The sequence below is a fragment of the Trichechus manatus genome, unplaced genomic scaffold, assembly GCF_000243295.1.
Source record: "Trichechus manatus latirostris isolate Lorelei unplaced genomic scaffold, TriManLat1.0 scaffold00190, whole genome shotgun sequence".
NCBI lineage: Eukaryota > Metazoa > Chordata > Mammalia > Sirenia > Trichechidae > Trichechus > Trichechus manatus.
The window spans coordinates 120465-132360 of NW_004444126.1; the positions used below are offsets into that span (position 1 = coordinate 120465).

The following is an 11896-nucleotide window of genomic DNA, read 5'->3' on the forward strand; positions in this document are numbered from 1 at the left end:
AGAAGGAATTCAGGTAAACAAGCCAATCAGTAAAGGGACAATAGGTTTGGGAAAACAAGTTGGGACAAGTTTCAACATGTTGGGGACAAGTCTCAACATGTTAGGGACAAGTCTCAACATGCTGTGCAGCATAGAGGCCTGTGGGGGCTGCAGTTGTCAATAGTGCAGCCATGTTTAAATAGCATATATCCCCACACAGGCCCATGGGGAAATGGGGGAGAAATTGCTCTGCCCAGAGCCAGGGTCAAGACCCAAGGCCCCTTGGCCTAAGTTTTCTCATCTTTATGTGGGGTCAGTCATGGAACCTCAAATTGTTGGGAAAATTCAGTGAGTTAATATGTGAAAGAGCCTAGCACATTGCCTGCTGCATGGTAACTATCAGTAGTAGTCATATCCACATCCTTCACAGTTCGGGCTGGATGTCACCTCCTCCAGGAAGTCTTCCCTGACTTTCTCAAGCTGAGTTTGGTATCCAAGTCTCCTGCGCTTCCTGGTCCTTTGACTGATCACTCAATGTTATAATGACCCCTTTATTTGTCTTTCTACCACACTCAACAGTAAGCCCCAAGAAAGCATTGTGCTACATCTTGCTCCCTGTTGGATCCCAGTTTGGATGGCTCAGGTAGGAGTGACAAGCATATTTTAGGTGAATGAGACTTATGAGAAGAACATGTATCCTGGAGCTATAACAGAACTACCACAAGTGGGTGGCTTTAACAAACAGAAATTTATCTTCTCACTGTTTAGGAGCCTAAAAGGCCAAATTCAGGGCGCTGGCTCTAGGGGAAGGCTTTCCCTCTCTGCTGGCTCTGGGGGAAGGTCCTTGTCTCTTTTCAGCTTCTGTTCCTCGGTACCTTGAAGATCTTCATGTGGCATGGCATCTATCTTCCCCCATCTCTGCATGCTTCTTTCTGCCTAATCAGCTCGTTTAATATCTCAAAGGTGATTGGCTTAAGGCATCCTAGACACTGATACGGTCTCATTAACATAACAAAGAAGACTCTATTCCCAAATGGGATTATATCTGAAAGGATAGGGGTTAGGATTTACAACATATATTTTTGGGGGACACAATTCAATCCATAACATCATTTTACACCTTTAGTCAGCCTCAAATTCTTTCAACTTTTAATTTTGAAATGATTATCGACTTAAAGGAAGTTGCAAAAATAGTAGAGTCCCATATACCCTACACCCAGCTTCCCCCAATGGTGACATCTTATATACCCCCCAATGTCAAACCTAGGAAATTGACACTGGTACAATACCGTTAATTAGACTACAGAACACATTCAATTTTCAAATCCTTTTTTTGAAGTAGACAGGAAACAGACTTTTTATAATACATGCCGTACTCCTGTGAGGTCCTGGTAGACCCAGCAAAAGAGGAAATGGGACTTTATGACGTTCTTCTTGGATTAAAGTGTCTTGGAGGGTCTGATTTGTCCCCTAGAACGCGAATTCCCCAAGGATTGAAATGACAGGCAGCGAATGCTGGACTAAATTTACAGTTCTAGTTTTGATTCTTCAATTCAAAAGTTGAGTGACCTCTCTGGACCTCAGTTTTCCCGTGTGTAACATAGGAGATGGACCTCAAAGCCTTCTAGGATCTTTTCTCTCCACATCACACCAACATTACTGCGCAGCAAGCTGGCTGACTTTTCTTTGCAGTGAACGCGAGCCCGCGGCGGAGCAACGCCTTGGCTGCGGTGGGTTCCGCCCCCTTTGCCCCGCCCCTCGGGCACCACCCCCGGCCCGGGTAGCACCCTTGACCCCGCCCCCAGGCCGTGCGTCCACCGGAAGTGCCCGCGCGCGGGCAGCTCGCTTCCGCCCGGCAGGTGACAGCCGCGGGGCTCGGAGCGGCTGGCAGCACGGACACGCTGGGAGAGCGGGAGGAGGAGGCTGCGGACATTTTGCTGCCGAGCCAAGCCAGCCGTGGCGCCGGGAGCCGCTCTCGGTCTTGCGGGTGAGGAAGCAGGGAGCCCGACGCGGCAGGAGAAGAAGTGGGGCGGGGAGTCGGGGGTCTGAGGTGAGGGGTTTGCGAGGTCAGAGGTCACGGAGAGGACGGGGCGCTAAGTGGGGACGCGAGCGGCCTCCCTGGCCGGGAGGAGACAGAGGGAGTGCAGGTTCATTCATTCCCGCCCACTTGGCCTCCGGCCCGCACCCCGGCCGTGCCAGGCCCACAGCCCACCTCCTCCCGGGAGAAGCCCCCAGACTCAGGCCCGAGGAGACCACGCCTGCCCGAAGAGGAAACTCCTCTTTGGGTCTTGGTTTTCCCCTTCACACTGACCCTCATGGCCAGCCTCAGGCCTCCTCTTCACTAAGGGCCTTTATCTCCTTGCCAAGGTTTGAAAAGAAAGGAGAAACGACCCTGGGTCGCCCGCTCCCTGGGAGTATTTGGGCTCAGTCTGTGCGTTGGCGCCTCAGGGACAAGTTGAATCAAGACACGTATAATAATGCTAAAATTATCGCTATTGGTTATTGACCCCTATTGTGTGCCAAGATCTGTGCTACAATACCGCGTTTAAACCTCGATACAACCCTTGTGGGATAGCTACTGTTGCTATTCCCTTTTTATCGCTGAGGAAACTGAGGCGCAGAGAGTCTAAATCACACATGTAAAATCAACCAGGTAGTGTACACAGTGCCAAGATTCCTATATAGGCTTTCAGGGGCCTGCAAAGTGCAGAGACAGACTGGAACAGGGCTGAGTTGTAGAGGCTATTTAATACTTTCAGCTGCCATTGTATTTATTTGGATCTATGTAACAACAATAAAGATGTAGCTTTATTGCTTCTCATCTGATCTTCATAAGGGGCCTTTATGCCCTGGCCTCTGATTTGCTTTCTTTAGGATGAAACAATCCTGCAGGCTGTTGCTATACACCTTTCAGGGGAAGAGTGGAAGTTTTTCCTGACTATTAGGAACTGTGAGACATAAAGCAGCCTATCTGGGGAGCTAATATAAGAATATCAGGAACCTCTCTTGCGGGTGCTTGAGCTGCATTCCTTTTGGAATAAAGAGAGAGGAACCACATGACCCCTACAGGATCTTTTGGCCTTAGGTTCCAGAAGATGTATTCAAGGGAAAGGTCTGTGCCTCTTTGAAAAATGTGCAAGCCCCAAGCTTCTTGCCTGGGAGATGGTGAGGTGGTTTGGTGGCCAGAGGACTACGCTCTGTGAGTCTGAGCCTTTATTCCTTTGCAGACATCCACTCGCTCTGATTCTGCCTCAGTTTCCCTGACAACAGCATGAGAAAGACCTGCTGCTTTTCTACCCACTCCTGGGTGTTATAAACCTAGTGAATCTGTTAAGGTTTCTACATGCTGCTGAAGAAAGCTGTGATGTAAATATTACTGTAGTACCTTTTATTTTTTTTAACCTCCATGATCTGTTCTCCTAATTATTGAATTCACAGAAACTTAATATTGTCATCCCATTCTTCCAAGGGAGAATTTGAGTGAAGCAACTTGTCACAGATAATAGGAACATGAGCAGAGCTCTGAGCCTCTGGTTCCCTGCCCTGAGTTGAGCTCACTGGACTCTTCCAACCTCTTAGAAACTGTTAGGAGGAACAGCTTCACAGGTTATCAAAGAATCAGATCCCTCATAGGCTGTGTGAATTGAGCAAGCCTGAATGGCTTGAAGGGGCTTAGAGGTACAATAGAAAGAGCACGCCCCAACTTCCCATCAGTCAGCCCTGGATTCCAACCTCAGTTCAGCAGCTTACTGGTAGTGTCACCTGGACAACTTAGGCTGGGCCTCCTTTACCTCAACTCAAAAATAATACTGAGTCCCCACCTCCCACACACAGGTGGTTGTAGGGGTTAAATGAGGACACTTGTGCAGTGTGCGTTGCACAGAGCCTGGTATTGTGGTGCGTGTCTTGACCTTAGGCCAGTTGATGCTGAGAGGGCCTGTGCCTGAGGAATGCTGCCAGCCGTGGTTTGTGGGGCGTTACTTCCTTCTGCAAACAGCGACCTTTATGTACACAGGACTTCTTGGACCCTTCTTGTTTCACTTCCTCAAAGTACTTCAGAACAAGCTCAGTCTGTCAGTCCTGCTGGCTCTGGGCTTGGACTTTAATCTTTTTCTGATCATCATCTTGTATATCTCAACTGCTCACTTCCCGGAAAAGCCCCACTCTGGCACAAAGGCTTTGATAGGCAAGCAGTGAGCAAGCACAGCTTGGGTATGGGTTTTGCACTTTGGTGTTATTTTTTAAATCTGAGGGGACGTCTGTTCTTTGAAGATGTTCCCTTTTCTGAAGAGGTCTTTTTGCCTAAGATAGGTAGTTGATAAATTATCACAGCCCAGAAGTGATCTTTCTGTTCTTTGTCTCTTCACACAGAGGGGAACAAATACTCCAGAGAGAAAATACCACTCAAGCAGTTAGGGAGTCCTTTAAAAAAAAAAAAAAAAAATCCTGCTTGAAAATCCATCAGTGGCTCCTCATTGCCCTCAGGTTAAAACTCAGGCTTCTTAGCATGGCATTCAAGCCTTTTGGGAATTGACCCCCTTGGCTCTCCTATGGAGACCTTTGTGGCGCAGTGGTTAAGAGCTATGGCTGCTAAACAAAAGGTCAGCAGTTCAAATCCACCAGATACTCCTTGGAAACCCTACGGGGCAGTTCTGCTCTGTCCTGTAGGGTCGCTATGAGTTGGAATCAACTCGATGGCAATGAGTTTTGGCTCTCCTGTCCCACATTTCCACCTCCTCCCAAGTGCCAGTCGGACTCAGCTGCTTGCTTCTTCTGCAAGCCCCAGCTTTGTACCGCTCTGTCTTTGTGCTCTTTCCTCTCCCTGAACACTGTTTCCTGCACCTCCCCACCCCCCCACCTTCTTGCCTGGACCACTGCTGTTGCTTTCCATCTGATCATCACCCCATCTTGCAGGCGTGAGCTAAATGGCCCTTCTTGATGTCCTGTGGCTCTGATCACAATGGATGTGATTTTTACTTGGCTGTCTTCTGAGTAAACAGCTCTAATTCCTTAATGCCTGACAGGGACCTGTCTGTCTCTAGCACCTAGTGAAAGATTTGGCACGTAGTAGGTGCTCAGTAAAAATTTGGTGAATGAACGAATGAATGAATATTGCACTGAATTGTTAGAATTCCCTGGTTCCTAAGAAATTTAAAGCACTTTGCACATGGTCCCTTGCCTATCCTCATGTCACCACAGGGGATAGGGAGGAACCTGACTAGTAATTGATTAACTACTGGAGAACTGCTATTACTATTACCCAGCCAGCCACCAGAGTGCTTCAGAGTCTCTAGAGACTTGGGTGGTAGCAAGGAGGTGCTGGGGGTAAACTCTCCCTTTGTAGTAATCATAGTGGCATTGATTGAACCTTGGTACACTCTGGGCCCTGCTGAAGGTTTTGTATGCATTGACTTGCTTTAGCTTCACAAACCTCTGAGGTGTGTACCACTATGATGTTGTTAGGTGCTGTCAAGTCGGTTCCAACTCATAGCACCCCTGTGTACAACAGAACAAAGCATTGCCCAGTCCTGTGCCATACTCACAATCGTTGCTATTTTTGAGCCCATTGTTGCAGCCACTGTGTCAGTCCACCTCGTTGAGGGTCTTCCTCTTTGTCGCTGACCCCCTACTTACCAAACACAGTGTGCTTCTCTGGGGATTGGTCCCTCCTGTTAACATGTCCAAAGTACGTGGGACAAATCTTGCCATCCTCACTTCCAAGGAGAATTCTGGCTGTACTTCTTCCGAGACAAATTTGTTCATTCTTCTGGCAGCCCATGGTATATTTGACGTATTTCGCCAACACCATAATTCAAAGGCATCAGTTCTTTTTTGGTCTTCCTTATTCATTGTCCAGCTTTCACATGCATATGAGGCAATTGAAAACACCATGGCTTGGGTCAGGTGCACCTTAATCCTCAAAGTGACATCTTTGCTTTTTAACACTTTGAAGAGGTCTTTTGCAGCAGGTTTGCCCAGTGCAATATGTTGTTTGATTTCTTGACTGCTGCTTCCATGGGCATTAATTGTGGATCCAAGTAAAATGAAATCCCTGACAACTTTAATCTTTTCTCCGTTGTCTTTGGTCTTCATCAGTGTTTCAAGTCCTCTTTACTTTCAGCAAGCAAGGTTGTGTCATCTGCGTAGCACAATGTACCATTATAATTCTCATTTTATAGTTGTAGTCTGGTTCTGCCTGTTATGTTGTGTAGACCCTGAGAGAGCCCCTATAATCCCTGCTGCGACTACCCCCTTCCCACTTCTTTGTTCTTGGATTGTCTCTCGTAATATTATGAAGCTGAGGGGGTTGGGCTCCCAAGCCTCATACTCTTTGGATCTTTTCCCTTGGACTTGACCTCTGACCTCTATCAAGAGGGTCTCCCTGAAATCTGGAGACCTCTTCTAGTTAAGGTAAGAGAATGGCTGATTGAGTCTAGGCTGCCCAGAGTTCATCAGCCCAGACGCTTTAGTCACTGATTCCCCCAAGGTACCATCTCCCCTGTGGACTCTGAGCTGGAAGATGGTAGATTTGGAAGTCAGACCTCAAAAGCTTTAAAACCAACCCTTCAGTGTCTGTTTCCAGCTGCCTAAACAGTCGAGCTCCATAGAGGTATAGACCTGGGTGGCAGATGAATTTCACAACACCCTAATTGCTTTTAAAATCTTAAGTATATTGAGAGTGGAATGAAGAAATTTCATTACAGCCAGCTGTTGGGTCTGCTTCTGTAGTCTTCATTCTCTGACCTCTAATGGCTGGGTGGCTTGGTGTCAAGACATTTAGGACAGAAAACTTTGTAAGTCCAGCATTCATTCATTCATTATTTATTGAGCCATAGGTATGATGATAGGTAAACAAGCCAAGCATAGTTTATACCCTTAGGAACTTATTACATGTTAACAAGGGAGAAAGATAAAGAAATAGAAAAAAATGATTATAAAAATTGATAAGCCGTGAAGGAAACAAACAGGCATAGCAGCCAGAACCTGTTGAAACCTAAGTCAGATTTTGCAATTCCCATGCTCATAATCCTCCAGTGGCTCCCAGCCCCCTCACTAAAAGCCACAGTCCTCACCTTGACCTGTAAGGCCTGCCATTCTCTGACCTCATAACCCACGAGCCTCCTCATTGCTCCCTCAGCTCGAGCCACATCCACCTCCTTGCTATTCTTCGGACTTGCCGGACACACTCCCACCTTTGCACACAGTGTTTCCTATGCCTGGAAGGCTCTTCCTCCATGTCACCTGTCACCTTCTCAGGGGGGCCTTCTCTGGCCACCCTAGCTAAAATTGTGACACCCACCATACAGACATGCTCCCTCTCCTTTTCTTCTGCTTTTCTCCATAGCAAAACTAGCCAAGCCCCTTGCTGTCGAGGCAGTTCCGACTCATAGCAACCCTATAGGTCAGAGTAGAACTGCCCCATAGAGTTTCCAAGGAGTGGCAGGTGAATTCAAACTGCTGACCTTTTGGTTAGCAGTTGTAGCTCTTAACCACTATGCCACCAGAGCTCTGTGATACTATCTATTTTACTTATCTTGTTTGTGATCTCTGTCCCCCAGTAGGCTGTAAGCTCCATGAGGAGAAGGAAATTTGTCTGTTTTGTTCACTGCTGCATCCCCAGTGTGTAGAACGATTTCTGGTATGTGTAGGGGGTTACTCAGTAAATGTGTGAGTAAGAATACTAGGGGGTGGGGATGGAGAAATACCAACTTAAGATAAGTGTGTACAGGAAAGGCCTCTTTGAAATGATGTCAAGTAAGCTGAACTTCGAAGGATAAATTGGAGCAGCCATGCTAGAAGCCGGACAGGATAATCCAGGCAGAAGGATCGGCAAGTGCAAGGCAGTGAAGAGCTTGGCTGTTAGAGAAACAGAGGCGGCCTGTGGACCTAGAGGGTTGTAGGCAGAGGGAAGGATCTAGCTGTGCTCACATCACAACCTGTGTCAGAAGCCCCCACACGCACGGTTGTACCCCCTCCCTGCAGCTGACTACTCTGACAGCTGATTCACTCTCTGAGCTGATCTGGCCTCACTGAAAGAAGAAGTCTGAACATTTCTCCCGTTGGAGATGTGGCTGCCTCATCTTCTGTTCTTTGCCTTTTCTTCTCTCTCTCATCATTCATTTACTTACCCTCCGTTTATTGGCTTTAAGTGGGCTCAGCGGGGTGGTCTGGCATCTTCAATTTCAGTATAGTCCAAATAGCATGACAATCAGAGCAGATGTATCTCTGATCCTGGCAACCCCAGTGAATGGAACAGAGCTGCTCTCTGGCTGACGTTGGTTTACAAAACACAAAATTTCCCTAAGAGGAGAGTTGAGCACTAGTCATTCAAGTATTTATTAAGCACCTATTATTTACTATTAGTCTAAAAGCTAAGAATATAGGAGTGAACAAAATGGACAAAATCCTTGCCCATGTGTATTTTACATTAAGGAGGGAGAAGAAAATTGACAATATAAGTAAATTTTAGTGTGTAAGTAATAAGTAGGAGCCCTGGTGGCTGATAACTGAAAGGTCAGCAGTTCGAACACAAGAGGGCTTCGCAGGAGAAGAGATGGCAACCTGCTCCTATGGATTTCAGCCTAGGAAGCCCTACGGGGCAGTTCTAGTCTGCCCTGTAGGGTTGCCATGAGTTGGAATTGATGCGAAGGTACACAACAGTAACAACCGGTGATAAATACTTTGAAGAAAAGCAAGAAGGGCAGAGAGGTGGGAAGTGATGGAATTGGTTGGGGACATGTACAGTTTTAAATAAAGTGGTCAGGAGATGCCTCAACGAGAAGGTGACATTTGAGACAAGACTTAGAAGGGACGAGGGGCAGAGCTATGAGACTATCTAGAGAAAGAGTCTTCCTAGCAAAGTGAATAGCACATGCAAAGGCCATGGGGTGGAACCAAGCCTGTTGTGTTCAAGGAACAGCAGAGAGGCCCATGTAGCTAGAGCTGAGGGAGTGATGGGGGGATCAGTAGGTGGCACAGTAGAGGGATGTGTGTTTGAGAAGGCGGTGTGCATCTCTAAGGGCCTTATAGGCCATGAGGCCATGGTAGGGACGTTGGCTTTTACTCTGAGTAAGATAGAGAACTGGAGAATTTTGAGCAGAAGAGTGACACTGTCCCACCTAGACTGTAATACAGTTACTCCGACTGTTGCTGAGAATGGGTTGTCTGGAGCAGAGGAAGTAGAGGATGCTCTCGTAGTAATCTCAGCAATAGGTGATAGTGGCCTGGACCAACTGATAGTGATGGAGCTGGTGAGAAACTGCTTCATGGATTCTGGATTCATTTTAAAGGTAGACCCAGTAGGATTTGCTGGTAGATTAGGTATGGGCTATGAGAAAGAGTCTGTTGTCAAGGGTGACTCTGAGGTTTTGGCCTGAGAACCTGGAAAGACAGTGTTGGCAGTACCTAGATGACGAGCCGGGGGAGGGGGAGGGCGAGGGGTAGGAGGACAGTTTTTATCATGTTACATTTGTGCTGTCTGTTAGTCTTAGACATTCAAGTGGAAATGTCGATTAGGTAGTTTGAATGTATGAGCTGGCAGTCCAGGGAAGAGGCTGGGTCTAGGGATGCAGTTGTGAGTTGTCAGCATGTAGATGATACGTAACGCCATGGCACCGGCTGAAATCAGCAAAGGTGTGAGTGCAGTGGAGAAGGGAAGAGGTACCAGGACTCCTCTCCAGTGTGAAGAGTAGATTGGGAAAAGGAACCAGCAAAGGAGACATAAGGGGTGGAGAGTAGGGTAGGAGGGGAACCAGAAGAGCGGAGCATCCTGGATACAAGTGAAGAAAGTCTCTCAAGGAGGGAGTGATCAACAGTGTCAACATGATAGTTGTCATTTGACATGATCACTGCATCTTCTGCCAGGAGGGCCCTAACACACCCTGGCACCCGGACCATCCTTGAATCTCATCCTTCCTTCCCCAACCTCATCTGCTTCTCTGCTTCTTTCCCTTCCAAACCCTTGCCTTCAGCCAGGCAGGTGGTCTCACAGACCCCTGCACACTCGTACTTGTTTTAGCCTTGAGTAAGTCACTCCTCTGTCAGTGTCTAATTCCTCATTTTTAAATGGGTTACCTTGAGAGTTCAATGAGACAGGGGCTGAAAATCACTTAGCCCAGAGCCTGCTCCCCAGCCAGCCTTCTTCAGTGGGGGCAGTAGTTTGTTCTCCATTTGCTCCCTTGCTTATACTGGCATTGTGTGGGTCTTCTCTGCCTCACCCTCTGCCCCTTCCTTCTAAATCTGACCCATCATTTCATGTCCTGCCAAGCCCCCCTCCTCCAGGAGGTCTTCCCTGGATGCTCCATCTGTCTTGGAACACTCCTTCTCTGAACTTTGGTGGTAGTTATCTGGAGGGTACGATCACTCTGCTATCCCTCTGCAGTCCTTTACCAGGCCTCAGAATCTGTAAGACCCTAGCGGGAAAAGACTGTCCTTTGTTTACCCTGTGCCTGCCCCGATGTGGGCACAGTCCCAGGCATGAACAGATGGTGCCCCACATCATTATACATGCTGAATGGATGCTACAAAACTTGATAGCTCTTCCGAAGTGTTCCCATTGTATAGGTGGGAAAACTGAGGTCGCAAGGAGTATGACTTGGCTATGATTAGTAGCAAAGCTCTGTATTCAGAAATCTCTCTGAAGGCTCTGAGTCATTACAAGACAGTCCGTTGGTGTTGGGGTGCGATACATACTCCATTCTTTGCAGGCAGGAATTAGTTTTTGGCATTTGACTAATGCAAGGAGCCCTGGTAGTGCAATGGTTAAGCACTTGCTCGGCTGCTAACCAAAAGGTTGGCAGTTCAAACCCACCAGCCCCTCCATGGGAGAAAAGACCTGGCGATCTGCTCCCGTAAAGATTGCCATCGAGTCTGTTCCAACTCATAGCAACCCTCATAGCAACTGCCCCATAGGGTTTCCAAGGAGCGGCTGGTGGATTCGAACTGCTGACCTTTTGGTTAGCAGCCATAGCTCTTAACCACTGCACCACCAGGGCCCCCTGTAAAGATTACAGCCTAGGAGACCCAAGGGGCAGTTCTGCTGTGTTTTATAGGTCACTACGAGTCAGAATCGACTCGATGGCACACAACATTTGACTAATAACTAGTTTTTTCATTGTAGAATCTGAAGATTTTGCGTGAATAGAGTCCTTAGAATGCTTGTTCTGTGGTCTTTGGCCTCTTTCTGCTCTTGATTAATTAAAGTATTGCTCAGAAGCAGCCCTTAATCATTTTTGTTTTCAAGCCCAGAGGAACTTTTCTTTTCTTGGCGGCAGATCTTTCCACATATTACCGCTTGTAGATTAGTTGGGAGCCAGCATCTGATTCTAGAAATAGGTTCTAGAGACTCAGTGGTGGTATCAGAACATTCACATACAGCATTTGTCTACCTTTAGTTCCTTTTCATTTTGAGGACTTTAACTGCTGGTGGGCCTCAGATTAATTTTGACAAATCAATGTTCATGCAGGAGGCCCATAATTCAACACGTTGATCCAGACAGGCTTTCACTAGGCCTTTACCAAACTTGACATTCCTGTTGTCCAAACTGGAAGGGCTCAGGACCAGGGCAAAATGGCGCTCTAGGCAGAAGCACCACGCTGTCCCTCCACAGCAAAGATCCGAAAAACTAAGCCGAACAGAAAATACAACAATCCTGAAACCCTAAAACGTCAAATGAAGAGATAAAGAACTCAGCCAAGCACCAAATGGAGTGAGAAAACTGACAGAGAACGGAGAGCGAGGAGAGATTCATGCAAAGGTCCCCTACCAGCTACCGCAGCGCAGATCCGCCATTTTGGACTCCTATTGGAGACCAGCAAACACGGTACGAGAAAGCAGCCTCACGGAGCTTCCAGCGGGAGACAAAACAACCGGTAATTGGTGATATATGCTTTCCCACCCCCCACCCTTCTTCACCCC

The 11896-nt window shown here is 47.4% G+C and overlaps 1 protein-coding gene across 1 annotated transcript in view; it reads left to right on the plus strand.

Moving 5' to 3' along the window:
- Nucleotides 1-1841: 1841 nt before the first annotated feature.
- The window catches only part of AP1B1 (adaptor related protein complex 1 subunit beta 1), a 53792-nt gene continuing 43737 nt past the window's right edge, over nt 1842-11896 (plus strand). Inside the window, exon 1 of the mRNA XM_004387605.2 lies at nt 1842-1966. The gene's annotated coding sequence lies outside the window, so the exon portion shown is untranslated. The remainder of the gene's footprint in view (nt 1967-11896) is intronic.